Raw genomic sequence first — 12,351 nt, forward strand, 5'->3', positions numbered from 1 at the left:
ATCAGAGGCAAAAACCCAGGAATTATCTTCCCGAGCATAACCCTTCCATTTGACCAGATACTGGAGTTTCCGTCTAGAGACCCGAGAATCCAAAATCTTCTCCACAATATACTCCAATTCCCCCTCCACCAAAACAGGGGCAGGAGGCTCCACAGATGGAACCATAGGTGCCACGTATCTCCTCAACAACGACCTATGGAATACATTATGTATGGAAAAGGAGTCTGGGAGGGTCAGACGAAAAGACACCGGATTGAGAATCTCAGAAATCCTATACGGACCAATAAAACGAGGTTTAAATTTAGGAGAGGAAACCTTCATAGGAATATGACGAGAAGATAACCAAACCAGATCCCCAACACGAAGTCGGGGTCCCACACGGCGTCTGCGATTAGCGAAAAGCTGAGCCTTCTCCTGGGACAAGGTCAAATTGTCCACTACCTGAGTCCAGATCTGCTGCAACCTGTCCACCACAGAATCCACACCAGGACAGTCCGAAGACTCAACCTGTCCTGAAGAGAAACGAGGATGGAACCCAGAATTGCAGAAAAATGGAGAGACCAAGGTAGCCGAGCTGGCCCGATTATTAAGGGCGAACTCAGCCAACGGCAAAAATGACACCCAATCATCCTGGTCAGCGGAAACAAAACATCTCAGATATGTTTCCAAGGTCTGATTGGTTCGTTCGGTCTGGCCATTAGTCTGAGGATGGAAGGCCGAGGAGAAAGATAGGTCAATGCCCATCCTACCACAAAAGGCTCGCCAGAACCTCGAGACAAACTGGGAACCTCTGTCAGAAACAATATTCTCAGGAATGCCATGTAAACGAACCACATGCTGGAAGAACAAAGGCACCAAATCAGAGGAGGAAGGCAATTTAACCAAGGGCACCAGATGGACCATTTTAGAAAAGCGATCACAGACCACCCAAATGACCGACATTTTTTGAGAAACGGGAAGGTCAGAAATGAAATCCATCGAAATATGTGTCCAAGGCCTCTTCGGGACCGGCAAGGGCAAAAGCAACCCACTGGCACGTGAACAGCAGGGCTTAGCCCTAGCACAAATTCCACAGGACTGCACAAAAGCACGCACATCCCGAGACAGAGACGGCCACCAGAAGGATCTAGCAACCAACTCCCTGGTACCAAAGATTCCTGGATGACCGGCCAGCACCGAACAATGAAGTTCAGAGATAACTTTACTAGTCCACCTATCAGGGACGAACAGTTTCTCGGCCGGACAACGATCAGGTTTATTAGCCTGAAATTTCTGCAACACTCTCCGCAAATCAGGGGAGATGGCAGACACAATGACTCCTTCCTTGAGGATACTCGCCGGCTCAGATAACCCCGGAGAGTCGGGCACAAAACTCCTAGACAGAGCATCCGCCTTCACATTTTTAGAGCCCGGAAGGTATGAAATCACAAAATCAAAACGAGCAAAAAATAACGACCAACGGGCCTGTCTAGGATTCAAGCGCTTGGCAGACTCAAGATAAGTAAGGTTCTTATGATCAGTCAAAACCACCACGCGATGCCTAGCACCCTCAAGCCAATGACGCCACTCCTCGAATGCCCACTTCATGGCCAGCAACTCTCGGTTGCCCACATCATAATTACGCTCAGCAGCAGAAAATTTCCTGGAAAAGAAAGCACATGGTTTGAACACTGAGCAACCAGAACCTCTCTGTGACAAAACCGCCCCTGCACCAATCTCAGAAGCATCAACCTCGACCTGGAACGGAAGAGAAACATCAGGTTGACACAACACAGGGGCACAGCAAAAACGACGCTTCAACTCCTGAAAAGCTTCCACGGCAGCAGAAGACCAATTAACCAAATCAGCACCCTTCTTGGTCAAATCGGTCAATGGTCTGGCAATGCTAGAAAAATTACAGATGAAGCGACGATAAAAATTAGCAAAGCCCAGGAATTTCTGCAGACTTTTTAGAGATGTCGGCTGAGTCCAATCCTGGATGGCCTGAACCTTAACCGGATCCATCTCGATAGTAGAAGGGGAAAAGATGAACCCCAAAAATGAAACTTTCTGCACACCGAAGAGACACTTTGATCCCTTCACGAACAAGGAATTAGCACGCAGTACCTGGAAAACCATTCTGACTTGCTTCACATGAGACTCCCAATCATCTGAGAAGATCAAAATGTCATCCAAGTAAACAATCAAGAATTTATCCAGATACTCACGGAAAATGTCATGCATAAAAGACTGAAAAACAGATGGAGCATTGGCAAGTCCGAACGGCATCACCAGATACTCAAAATGACCCTCGGGCGTATTAAATGCCGTTTTCCATTCATCTCCCTGCCTGATTCTCACCAGATTATACGCACCACGAAGATCAATCTTAGTAAACCAACTAGCCCCCTTAATCCGAGCAAACAAGTCAGAAATCAATGGCAAGGGATACTGAAACTTAACAGTGATCTTATTAAGAAGGCGGTAATCAATACACGGTCTTAGCGAACCATCCTTCTTGGCTACAAAAAAGAACCCTGCTCCCAATGGTGACGACGATGGGCGAATATGTCCCTTCTCCAGGGACTCCTTCACATAACTGCGCATAGCGGTGTGTTCAGGTACGGACAAATTAAATAAACGACCCTTAGGGAATTTACTACCAGGAATCAAATCGATAGCACAATCACAATTCCTATGCGGAGGTAGAGCATCGGACTTGGACTCTTCAAATACATCCTGAAAGTCCGACAAGAACTCTGGGATGTCAGAAGGAATGGATGACGAAATAGACAAAAATGGAACATCACCATGTACCCCCTGACAACCCCAGCTAGTTACCGACATAGAGTTCCAATCCAATACTGGATTATGGGTTTGTAGCCATGGCAACCCCAACACGACCACATCATGCAAATTATGCAGTACCAGAAAGCGAATAACTTCCTGATGTGCAGGAGCCATGCACATGGTCAGCTGGGCCCAGTACTGAGGCTTAATCTTGGCCAAAGGTGTAGCATCAATTCCTCTCAACGGAATAGGACACCGCAAAGGCTCCAAGAAAAATCCACAACGTTTAGCATAATCCAAATCCATCAGATTCAGGGCAGCGCCTGAATCAACAAACGCCATGACAGAATACGATGACAAAGAGCACATTAAGGTAATGGACAAAAGGAATTTGGACTGTACAGTACCAATAACGGCAGAGCTATCGAACCGCCTAGTGCGTTTAGGACAATTAGAAATAGCATGAGTAGAATCACCACAATAGAAACACAGTCTGTTCAGACGTCTGTGTTCTTGCCGTTCTACTTTAGTCATAGTCCTGTCGCACTGCATAGGCTCAGGTTTACTCTCAGACAATACCGCCAGATGGTGCACAGATTTACGCTCGCGCAAGCGACGACCGATCTGAATGGCCAAGGACATAGACTCATTCAAACCAGCAGGCATAGGAAATCCCACCATTACATCCTTAAGAGCTTCAGAGAGACCCTTCCTGAACAAAGCCGCTAGTGCAGATTCATTCCACAGAGTGAGTACTGACCACTTCCTAAATTTCTGACAATATACTTCTACATCATCCTGACCCTGGCATAAAGCCAGCAGATTTTTCTCAGCCTGATCCACTGAATTAGGCTCATCGTAAAGCAATCCCAGCGCCTGGAAAAATGCATCAACATTACTCAATGCAGAATCTCCTGGTGCAAGAGAAAACGCCCAGTCCTGTGGGTCGCCGCGCAAAAAAGAAATAATAATCAAAACCTGTTGAATAGGATTACCAGAAGAATGAGGTTTCAAGGCCAAAAATAGCTTACAATTATTTCTGAAGCTCAGGAACTTAGTTCTGTCACCAAAAAACAAATCAGGAATCGGAATTCTTGGTTCTAGCATCGATTTCTGATCAATAGTATCTTGAATCTTTTGTACATTTACAACGAGATTATCCATTGAGGAGCACAGAGCCTGAATATCCATGTCCACAGCTGTGTCCTGAAGCACTCTAATGTCTAGGGGAAAAAAAAGACTGAAGACAGAGCTAAGAAAAAAAAATGATGTCAGGATTTCTTTATTCCCTCTATTGGGAATCATTGGTTGGCTCCTTGTACTGTTATGGCTGGCAATCAGGCAACACAGCGTGCAGTAATCAGCGCACATACAGAGATCTGGTAATAACCAAAAACAATAGGACGAGCTCTGAGACGTGGAATCTCTGTAGACTGCAGTACCTGATCTATCCTCACACAACTATAAGCAGCAGTGGATTGCGCCTATCACTACCTATGCAACTCGGCACTGCCTGAGGAGCTGACTAGCCTGAAGATAGAAATACAAGCCTGACTTACCTCAGAGAAATACCCCAAAGGAATAGGCAGCCCCCCACATATAATGACTGTTAGCAAGATGAAAAGACAAACGTAGGAATGAAATAGATTCAGCAAAGTGAGGCCCGATATTCTAGACAGAGCGAGGATAGCAAAGAGAACTATGCAGTCTACAAAAAACCCTAAAACGAAAACCACGCAAAGGGGCAAAAAGACCCACCGTGCCGAACTAACAGCACGGCGGTGCACCCCTTTGCTTCTCAGAGCTTCCAGAAAAAGTTAATAGCAAGCTGGACAGAAAAAACAGAAAACAAACTAGAAGCACTTATCTAGCAGAGCAGCAGGCCCAAGGAAAGATGCAGTAACTCAGATCCAACACTGGAACATTGACAAGGAGCAAGGAAGACAGACTCAGGTGGAGCTAAATAGCAAGGCAGCCAACGAGCTCACCAAAACACCTGAGGGAGGAAGCCCAGAGACTGCAATACCACTTGTGACCACAGAAGTGAACTCAGCCACAGAATTCACAACAATATGAGACACGTCTCTCAGAACCGGTAATTCTAGGTTTATGCATCAGGGACTAAATGACATTGTTGTGGTCCTCACCACCGGTACCGAGGTCCCAGCACATTGTGGCCTCAAGTATGAAGTAAGAATCAGCGAGGCCAAAGCCTAATGCTCTCTGCTCTACCCTCGGAGAATGAGGACCCTGAGGAGAGGGACAGAGAAGACCCTCGTCAGTCCGATGGAGGAGCCGCACTAAGACACACAACTTCTCCAAGCTTCCTCTCCACCAGTGATGGAACCACAGAGAAGCTGGAGAAAGCTCCACATTTCTATCCAGCGGTTTCTTTTCTCCTAACTCACCGTTATGGAGATTGGGGGAAGGACGGTTACCATTTATCAGTGATTCTTGTGAAGGACACCCGGTTCCTCCCACGTCACCAATCCGTGATGTCACTACACAGGCACAGCTCTCCGGTGCCCCCTTTGTATCTCACGTCAATAAGGGAACTGCACCTAGAGCAAATGGCCGCCGGGGAGACTGCCCTGTCACCAGGGCCGCCATCAGGGCATTACAGCCGTGACTGGCGTATGGGGCCCGGTGAGCAGAGGGGGCCCGCATCGGGCCCTGTCTCATCTGCTCACCGGGCCCCCCCTGCAGGCACTGCGGCACGCTATTGACGTGCGGGCCCGTGCCCGCACGTCAATAGTTAACAGCCGCCAGCCCGTCTGAGGCTGGCAGCTGAATAAGGCCGCAGTGCGCACTCGCCGGCGTCTGACGTCATTGTCAGCCGCCGGGCCCGGCGAGTGCGTCTGCGTGGAGCCTGGAGGGAGCTTCGCCCGGCGCAGGAGCATGGCCAGGTAAGAACTTTTTTTTTTTTTCTTTCAGAGCGGCGATCCGAGGGGGCAGAATGCTGGAGACAGTGACAGGGGCAGAATGCTGGAGACACACAGTGGAGGCAGAATGCTGGACACAGTGACAGGGGCAGAATGCTGGAGACACAGTGGGGGCAGAATGCTGGAGACACAGTGGGGGCAGAATGCTGGAGACACAGTGGGGGCAGAATGCTGGAGACACAGTGGGGGCAGAATGCTGGAGACACAGTTGAGGCAGAATGCTGGAGACACAGTGGAGGCAGAATGCCGGACACAGTGACAGGGGCAGAATGCTGGACACAGTGACAGGGGCAGAATGCTGGGCACACAGTGGAAACAGAATGCTGGACACACAGTGGAGGCAGAATGCTGGACACAGTGACAGGGGCAGAATGCTGGACACACAGTGGAGGCAGAATGCTGGACACAGTGACAGGGGCAGAATGCTGGACACAGTGACAGGGGCAGAATGCTGGACACTGACAGGGGCAGAATGCTGGACACAGCGACAGGGGCAGAATGCTGGACACAGCGACAGGGGCAGAATGCTGGACACAGCGACAGGGGCAGAATGCTGGACACAGGGGCAGACTGTGAGACCCGGGGGCAGAATGCTGGACATTGGGGCAGAATGCTGGACATTGGGGCAGAATGCGAGATACGGGGCATGATTGGAGACACGGGGCAGGATGAAAGACATGGGGGCATGGTTGGAGACATAGGGGGCAGAATGGAGACATGGGGCATGATTGGAGACACTGGGGGCAGAATTGGAGACAGATCGTGCAGGATCATGGGGCAGGATGGATACAGATGGGGCAGGATGGAGAGATCACATGGGGCGATCATAAGGGGCAGGATGGGGAGATCATATGGGGCAGAATGGATACTCATGAGGGCAGGATGGGAGAACATATGGCTGACGCCAGGAATGAGACACACTGTGGCCAGGATGGGGAATATTATTACACACTGAACGGGAAACCACTGGGTAAATCTGACAGGGAGAAGGACTTGGGGATCCTAGTTAATGATAAACTTACCTGGAGCAGCCAGTGCCAGGCAGCAGCTGCCAAGGCAAACAGGATCATGGGGTGCATTAAAAGAGGTCTGGATACACATGATGAGAGCATTATACTGCCTCTGTACAAATCCCTAGTTAGACCGCACATGGAGTACTGTGTCCAGTTTTGGGCACCGGTGCTCAGGAAGGATATAATGGAACTAAAGAGAGTACAAAGGAGGGCAACAAAATTAATAAAGGGGATGGGAGAACTACAATACCCAGATAGATTAGCGAAATTAGGATTATTTAGTCTAGAAAAAAGACGACTGAGGGGCGATCTAATAACCATGTATAAGTATATAAGGGGACAATACAAATATCTCGCTGAGGATCTGTTTATACCAAGGAAGGTGACGGGCACAAGGGGGCATTCTTTGCGTCTGGAGGAGAGAAGGTTTTTCCACCAACATAGAAGAGGATTCTTTACTGTTAGGGCAGTGAGAATCTGGAATTGCTTGCCTGAGGAGGTGGTGATGGCGAACTCAGTCGAGGGGTTCAAGAGAGGCCTGGATGTCTTCCTGGAGCAGAACAATATTGTATCATACAATTATTAGGTTCTGTAGAAGGACGTAGATCTGGGTATTTATTATGATGGAATATAGGCTGAACTGGATGGACAAATGTCTTTTTTCGGCCTTACTAACTATGTTACTATGTTATTACCATAGGGGCTAATTTAGGGATATTATTACTGCAGTGATGTATTTATTTTATTTATTGAGGACACGGTTTTAAATGGGGGGGGGCGGTCCTGTTACTGTGTAGAGTGACACTATGTCGCCTCTTTTTCTTCATGTGGTGTAATGTAGAAGTTGGGGAAAATTAAGTAATGTGTTCTACAAGCAGAGCTCGAGAGATAACTGTGTTATTTCCTGCAGAGAGAAGTCCTGGCTGGAAGAAATGATGGCGGTCTGTGCTGGATGAAAGATGAAGGACTTCACCTAGAGACGTCACTGGTGAGTCAGTGTGTTACCTATACACTGACACTATACACTGTATACTGTATACAGAGCTCCTGTGTATAATTTCACTAGTGATCACTGTATTATCTGTACACAGACACTGCATACTAAGTCAGGGCCGCCATCAGGGCATTACAGCCGTGACTGGCGTATGGGGCCCGGTGAGCAGAGGGGGCCCGCATCGGGCCCCGTCTCATCTGCTCACCGGGCCCCCCCTGCAGGCGCTGCGGCACGCTATTGACGTGCGGGCCCGCGCCCGCACGTCAATAGTTAACAGCCGCCAGCCCGTCTGAGGCTGGCAGCTGAATAGGGCCGCAGTGCGCACTCGCCGGCGTCTGACGTCATTGTCAGCCGCCGGGCCCGGCGAGTGCGTCTGCGTGGAGCCTTGAGGGAGCTTCGCCCAGCGCAGGAGCATTGCCAGGTAAGAACTTTTTTTTTTTTTTCTTTGAGAGCGGCGATCCGGGGGGGCAGAATGATGGACACAGTGACAGGGGCAGAATGCTGGACACAGTGACAGGGGCAGAATGCTGGACACAGTGACAGGGGCAGAATGCTGGACACAGTGACAGGGGCAGAATGCTGGACACAGTGACAGGGGCAGAATGCTGGACACAGTGACAGGGGCAGAATGCTGGACACAGTGACAGGGGCAGAATGCTTGACACAGTGACAGGGGCAGAATGCTGGACACAGTGACAGGGGCGGAATGCTAGACACAGTGACAGGGGCGGAATGCTGGACACAGGGGCAGACTGTGAGACCCGGGGGCAGAATGCTGGACATTGGGGCAGAATGCTGGACATTGGGGCAGAATGCGAGATACGGGGCATGATTGGAGACACGGGGCAGGATGAAAGACATGGGGGCATGACTTGAGACAGATGGGGAAGGATTGGAGACAGATGGGGCAGAATGGAGACACAGGGGGCATGATTGGAGACATGGGGGCATGGTTGGAGACATAGTAACATAATTAGTAAGGCCGAAAAAAGACATTTGTCCATCCAGTTCAGTCTATATTCCATCATAATAAATCCCCAGATTTACGTCCTTCTACAGAACCTAATAACTGTATGATACAATATTGTTCTGCTCCAGGAAGACATCCAGGCCTCTCTTGAACCCCTCGACTGAGTTCGCCATCACCACCTCCTCAGGCAAGCAATTCCAGATTCTCACCGCCCTAACAGTAAAGAATCCTCTTCTATGTTGGTGGAAAAACCTTCTCTCCTCCAGACGCAAAGAATTCAACCTTGTGCCCGTCACCTTCCTTGGTATAAACAGATCCTCAGCGAGATATTTGTATTGTCCCCTTATATACTTATACATGGTTATTAGATCGCCCCTCAGTCGGCTTTTTTCTAGACTAAATAATCCTAATTTCGCTAATCTATCTGGGTATTGTAGTTCTCCCATCCCATTTATTAATTTTGTTGCCCTCCTTTGTACTCTCTCTAGTTCCATTATATCCTTCCTGAGCACCGGTGCCCAAAACTGGACACAGTACTCCATGTGCGTTCTAACTAGGGATTTGTACAGAGGCAGTATAATGCTCTCATCATGTGTATCCAGACCTCTTTTAATGCACCCCATGATCCTGTTTGCCTTGGCAGCTGCTGCTTGGCACTGGCTGCTCCAGGTAAGTTTATCATTAACTAGGATCCCCAAGTCCTTCTCCCTGTCAGATTTACCCAGTGGTTTCCCGTTCAGTGTGTAATGGTGATATTGATTCCTTCTTCCCATGTGTATAACCTTACATTTATCATTGTTAAACCTCATCTGCCACCTTTCAGCCCAAGTTTCCAACTTATCCAGATCCATCTGTAACAGAATACTATCTTCTCTTGTATTAACTGCTTTACATAGTTTTGTATCATCTGCAAATATCGATATTTTACTGTGTAAACCTGCTACCAGGTCATTAATGAATATGTTGAAGAGAACAGGTCCCAATACCGACCCCTGCGGTACCCCACTGGTCACAGCGACCCAGTTAGAGACTATACCATTTATAACATAGGGGGCAGAATGGAGACATGGGGCATGATTGGAGACACTGGGGGCAGAATTGGAGACAGATCGTGCAGGATCATGGGGCAGGATGGATACAGATGGGGCAGGATGGAGAGATCACATGGGGCGATCATATGGGGCAGGATGGGGAGATCATATGGGGCAGAATGGATACTCATGAGGGCAGGATGGGAGAACATATGGCTGACGCCAGGAATGAGACACACGGTGGCCAGGATGGGGAATATTATTACCATAGGGGCTAATTTAGGGATATTATTACTGCAGTGATGTATTTATTTTATTTTTTGAGGACACGGTTTTAAATGGAAGGGGGGGGGTCCTGTTACTGTGTAGAGTGACACTGTCGCCTCTTTTTCTTCATGTGGTGTAATGTAGAAGTTGGGAAAAATTAAGTAATGTATTCTACAAGCAGAGCTCGAGAGATAACTGTGTTATTTCCTGCAGAGAGAAGTCCTGGCTGGAAGAAATGATGGCGGTCTGTGCTGGATGAAAGATGAAGGACTTCACCTAGAGACGTCACTGGTGAGTCAGTGTGTTACCTATACACTGACACTATACACTGTATACTGTATACAGAGCTCCTCTGTATAATTTCACTAGTGATCACTGTATTATCTGTACACAGACACTGCATACTAAGTACAGATCTCCTGTGTATAATGGCACTTATGGTGATAGTATGGTGCTTTTTTTTTTAATTACTGATCAGAATTGTAGTATTCAGTCACTATGTGGTGGTACTATGTGGTCTGGACATGGTGTTGCGGTATTTGTTCCTTGTATGTGATATTATTTGATCACTGTGGTGGTAATATGCGGTCTGGTCATGGTGTAGCGGTATTTGTTCCTTGTATGTGATATTATTCGGTCACTAGTGGTAATATGTGGTCTGGTCATGGTGTAGTGGTATTTGTTCTTTGTATGTGATATTATTCGATCACTGTGGTGGTAATATGTCATCTGGTCATAGTGCGGTGGTATTTGTTCCTTGTATGTGATATTATTGGTCATTTTAAAAATTGAAAAATAAATAAAAATATACCTAAATTGTATTGCATATTTTAACAAATATTTTAATAGGTTACAATAGAGTAGGGACCGGCCAAAAGTGTCTACCGTGTTATGGTAGCGGCTTAAAAAATCTTTTGGCCAAAACAAAAGCTGCCGGCTATATGTGTGATCTGGTGATGGGAACTGTTAATGTGTGATAGGTGAGAAGTGGAGTTTTTCCAAGAGAGAGCGGTGGGACTGTGGACAGTTCGAGGGGTGGAGCGTGGAGGCGGGGCTGGGGTGGAGCCTGGGCGGAGTCTCAAGGGGGCCCCGAAAATTTTGCCAGTATGGGGCCCCGAAATTTCTAGTGGCAGCCCTGCCTGTCACCCACGCTGCGTATTCTAAGATTCGCAATCAGAGTAAAAGGATCAGCCCCAAATTAATGATTTAATTGCCTTAAGGGCGCACTAGGTAATTACAAGTAATATACAGTCAAAATATATCAAGAATTACAGTCAGAGTAAAATATAAATCACAATACAGGGCTTAAAGGTATACAGCTGGAGGTCAATTTACCAGGTTGAAGGTTGCTTGTGGAAGCCGGGGGGGTGCAGCATTCCGCAGGTCCAAAACTTAGTTGCCGGGCAGCCCCCAGAAAGCGTGTGCTTGCTCCCCTCTGGCTGGCATACCCTTTTCCTTAAGATATCATCATCTTCTTCTGTGGAGTGAGTCCCCCTCTCCAAGTGTCCTTGGCTTTTAAACCTTCTATGGGTCCCTCCCCCTGTAGCTGGGTGGGCTTAGCAATCTCCACCCCTGTGCCTCTCTGCAAGATTTGTTCCAATATCTAATAAATGGGATAACTTCTCTTAGGATGATCGGATCAGTACACGGGCAGTACCAGCGCATGTGGTTTGTTCTGCCGGTCGTACTGGGATCAAACCTGGACCCATTCGGTCCCTGTGGGAGGCTGATCTCTATATCTCGGGTTTCAGACCTCCCACGGACACGGGAGTCGCACTGTTAGATGCGCAATTTCTTTAGGGCGAGGAGAATATGTTTTTATGAGCCGGTACCTCGGACGATGCGTCCATAATTCACAATTCAAAGTTGGAGACGGTTCGACTGGACGGCCATAATAGATGTGTATCCTGTGGCCACTGGACATGCATGCTTTAATTAGGCCCCCAAGCATTTCCAAGCCCCCTGCTGGTGTGGCTTCCTCACGGAGCTTTGAAGTACCTTCTGCAGTCTACACTGAGCTCAGCCCATTACGATACTAATAGGAACTTTATTCATTAGAAAAGGTGGGGGCCCGGAGCACTCCTCTCTGCAGACCTGTGACCAGGAGACAAAATGGAGTTACGCCAATCTCTGTTAGTATGCCCGTCCAAGATGGCGGCTGTTCCCTCATCACACCTCCCTGCTTTAGAGGGCGCTAGGGGGCATCACATTCCTGTGTTCCCCCATGCGCCCTTCTGCACCTTCTCCTTGCCGGGACAACCCATCAGCATTACCATGGTCGCTGCCTCCTCCCCTCTCTCTCTGAGGCTGTCTGGGCCCCCTCTTCTGTCTCTCTGAGGCTTCCTCTGCCTCCTCCTCTCTCTCT

The 12,351-nt window shown here is 48.3% G+C and overlaps 1 pseudogene; it reads right to left on the reverse strand.

Annotated features, from left to right (window-relative positions):
• The window catches only part of LOC138657556 (zinc finger protein 271-like), a 111,721-nt pseudogene that overhangs the window by 25,104 nt on the left and 74,266 nt on the right, over positions 1-12,351 (reverse strand).

Source organism: Ranitomeya imitator, chromosome 1 (assembly GCF_032444005.1).
Source record: "Ranitomeya imitator isolate aRanImi1 chromosome 1, aRanImi1.pri, whole genome shotgun sequence".
In the NCBI taxonomy this organism is placed as follows: domain Eukaryota; kingdom Metazoa; phylum Chordata; class Amphibia; order Anura; family Dendrobatidae; genus Ranitomeya; species Ranitomeya imitator.